This window comes from Notechis scutatus, chromosome 4 (assembly GCF_049901735.1).
Source record: "Notechis scutatus isolate UNSWTSFEM ecotype Mainland chromosome 4, rNotScu1.2, whole genome shotgun sequence".
Lineage (NCBI taxonomy): Eukaryota > Metazoa > Chordata > Lepidosauria > Squamata > Elapidae > Notechis > Notechis scutatus.
In genome coordinates this window covers 25480453-25484597 of record NC_142012.1, presented here as the reverse complement: position 1 = coordinate 25484597, position 4145 = coordinate 25480453, and positions in this window count along the sequence as shown.

The following is a 4145-nucleotide window of genomic DNA, read 5'->3' as shown; positions in this document are numbered from 1 at the left end:
TGGGGGTTGTAATCAATAAAGCTAATAATGCAAATCAGGGTTTGGAACCTGTATGGCCTTATCACACGGGTGGTCCATAGTGTCCTGATTGTTTTGGACCTTCTCATGGTTTAGTTTGAACTTATATGTCTTGTTAAAGGTAGCGATAACCCTAAAGGTGCGTGCCTACCTTGTTCTGTTCTGGGGTCACTGGTCGATGTTGGTCTCTTTTTCCAAACAACAGGGATTCATTTTTTTTTTTACTACCAGTTCTGTGGGCGTGGCATGGCTTGGTGGGTGTGGCATGGCTTGGTGGGCGTGGCAGGGGAAGGATACTGTAAAATTCCCATTCCCTCCCCACCCCCCTAACTTGCTTTCCAGCTCCGTTCTCCTGTGCAGGACAACAAAAGAAGATCCAGCCGATCAGCTGAGACTCTGGAGGCAGAGAATAGATGGGGGCGGGGCCAGTCTTTGCAAGTTCTCCGAACTACTCATAATTTCCACTAGAAATTCCACTAGAATTTCTCCAGAATCTTTCAGAACCTGCTGAATAAAACCTCTGGAGTAGCTGCAGACTCCCCCCTTACAACTTTTAGGCAGATCTTTCTTTAAAATGAGTCTTAAATCTTGAAGAAGTTCAAACCAAATTGGTTCAGCTTTTACTCTGGCATCACAGACTCATAATGAATAACATCTCCTTCAGATGTGGAATCTACAGGGATTCAAATCAACGATGATTCACCTAGGTTTACTGTAACATAGCTTCTAAAAGGACTTCCTTATAGTACAAAAATCTACTTTAGTTGGGTTTATTTATTGATTTTAGAAAACTTATATTGCTGCCTACTCATTTATGGCAACTCAAGGTGGCTTACACAAATATAAAAACATCATATAAAAATAATAAAAGAAAATAATAAAATAATAAAAAATAATAAAATAATAGCCTCTCACTCACCCCCATCCTGGCCACAACACATATTCATGTAAGCCATTTAATGGGCTCCATCCCACTCTGGGGTCCCCAGGCCCACTTAAGTTGTGGGTGCTCCATTGCTGGACGTTTTCAAGAATATACTGTACAAACATTTGACCAGGATAGTATAGTGTCTCCTGCTTTGAGCAGGGGGTTGGACTAGAAGACCTTTGAGGGCTCTTCCAGCCCAATGATTCTATGTTCTACAGCTGAATCTTTCCATTTTCATTACCTACTTTAATTTCTACCTCTCACTGGAATATTCTGCAGTAGTATCTTCAAGTATATCCTTTCTTCTTCAGGTTTTTCATGAAGTGAATTAGAAGATGTCTATATTTAAGAAAGAAAGAAAAATCGTAATAACAGAATTTGTTTTTCATGACTGACAAAATAAAACAAATTTAAATTGCTATTTTCATTAAAGACATAACAGGAAACTCCAGTATATTTCAGCTATGAGGAATCATTGAAACAAAATAATTTGCTCTTGAATTTGTATTACAGGAAAAGAATAATGTAATAACTTGCTCCTGACATGCTTGCTTTTAAAACATTTTTCTAATAACATTGCTCACTCTTGGCACTTATATTTTATTATACTATTGGTATATTGTACCAACAACATCTAGTCTCTGCATCAGGAAATTATAAAATCATGGTCTTGTTTCAGTTATTAGGAATTTTAATTTGAAAAATAATCTTCCACCTGGATTCTTAAGAAGTTGCTGTTATCGTGAAAGTAAATTTTGATATCAAGACATTCATGACCACCTGCTATTTCTTTCTAAAAAGTCAAAACCATATGTCTTCTTCTTTGAAGTTCAGTTTTGTGTTGCTGATTACCCTCACAAAACAATGTTTTTAAATCAACGCTAACCTTTCTTAAACTACAGACGCAACAGAAACCTGCAAGAAATAAAGTTAACCTAATAAAATAATAAAAATAACAAATTTGTGATGCTTGGTTAACAAATTTGAGTGGAATACACGCGCGCGCGCACACACACACACACATATAAACACATATGCAATCTGTGTGTGAAAAAATACAAATACATGTGCACACCCATGTTCATATGTGCGCGCACACGCACACACACAATCAGAGCAATTTCTGGTTCAGATTATCAACTCCATTTTTTACTTGCCTAAAATGGCTCATGTTACAGAAGAGCCATTGTTTATTACTTTTCAAATGGATGTCACAGTGTTCAAATTAATAATTATGATTAATGTGTTCTCATTCATGCATTTTATATAGCAGACAACTTAAGTTTCATGTGTAATATAAATAAATGTTATTGAGTGTTGGAAAGCCACATTCTACTTTATGTCAAATGAAGTCATCACTGTTAAAAGGTGCACGTTAAATCATACTACTGCTCTTGCCAGAAAGTATTTATAAAAGTTTCTCTTAGTTTTGAGGAACTCAGGAATATAGGTGAGTAAGCTTTATAGACATAACTTTTGTTCTTGAAAGGATTTTATTCATTTTTAATGTTCTATTTTAATTTTAAGGAAGGAAAACCTAGACAAAATGTAAGTCACATGGCATACAACAGTATAAAAAAATATCCAAATCTCTATGTTGGGATTCTAACTAACGCACCCATAGCAAACTGAAGCCCCAAAACGGCCACAGCCAGGTCAGCTTCAGGGTTGACACCAGAGGTGGTATTCATCAGGTTCTGACCAGTTCTGGAGAACTGGTAGTGGAAATTTTGGGTAGTTGGGAGACCCAGCAAATACCACCTTTGACTGGAGTATTTACAGTATCCTTCCCCTGCCATGCCCACCAAGCCACACCCACAGAACAGGTAGTAAAAAATTTGAATCCCACCACTGGTTGGTGTTAAGTTTAGAGAATAAGGAGACCAGACATCTGACCAGTGACTTCAACTCTTTAATAATAACAGGAATCAGAATGGAACAGAGCAATGCTATGGGCAGCAGTAACCCTTTTATAGGGTTAGCTGCTGCCTTATTAACCAATGAAAATGTGCAACAGGTTCCAACTACTGACCAATAAGGACAGTCCCAAAAGTGGCCAATCAGGGACTGGTTCTGGCCCAATCCCAAGTTGTTGTATAAGGACCAATCAAGTGTACAGGTTTTCAACCCCTAATTTGCATTTAGGTTATTCACTTTTATTTATTCACAACACCCCTCCCCCTTGGGTTCCGTTTGAGGGGAGCTGTGATAAAATCTCAAGATAGGCAGGCCGTTTGGTCTGCCTGGATGATTTCCGAGGCTCCACCGGGTTTTGTCCAATGTCCGGTTCCGGTGGAGCGTTTTGGATGACCATTGTTAAGTTCTATTTCGCTGCACGGCGATTCCGTGCTGCATTCACTGTGGTTGTCTCTGCTGCTGCGTGTTTCTTTGGGGTTTTGCAGTTCGTTTTCCCCCGTATTAAAGTTCCCTGAAGACATCAACTCCCTCCCCGCTTCACGTTCCGGTGCTTCACTGGGCTGTAGGGCTCCCATTGACCTGCTATTAGTTGTATCAAAGTCAATTCCCTCGATACTCCCTCCCCCTTGAGTTGTTGAACCGGGGGAGTCATGGCCGCTGGGTGGTAATCTCGATCGGAGCTGGTCTATGTGGCGTTTCCACACCCTCCCATCGTCTGTTAGCAGGCGGTAAGATCTAGGCCCGGTGAGGTGGGTAACGGTTGCGGGTATCCATAACGGGTCGCCGGAAAAGTTTTTGGCAAAGATTAAATCGCCTACCTTAAATTCCCGGCATTTGCTGCTGGAGCCGAAAGGTTTTTCTGGTGCGAAAGCGGGGTGGAGCCGGTCAAGGTGCGATCGTATTTTCCGGCCCATAAGAAGTTCAGCGGGTGTTTTGTTGGTCACGCTGTGGAGCGTGATGTGCTGCAATAAGAGGATTCGATTGATTTTCTCGTCGATGTTGCCAAATTCCATTTTATGCAGGGTCTTTTTCACAAATTGTACCATGCGTTCTGCACGTCCATTCGCTGCAGGGTACGCGGGCGAGGTCAGCGCATGGCGGATGCCCCGATCAGCCAGATATTGTTCAAAGGGCAATGCAGTGAACTGCGGGCCGTTGTCCGAGACCAACACGTCCGGAAACCCGTGCGTGGCAAATAGTCTGTTTAATTTATTAATAACTGAGTCGGTTGTAGTTGTGTGCATTCGATGAATCTCGAGCCAGTTAGAATAGGCGTTGACAG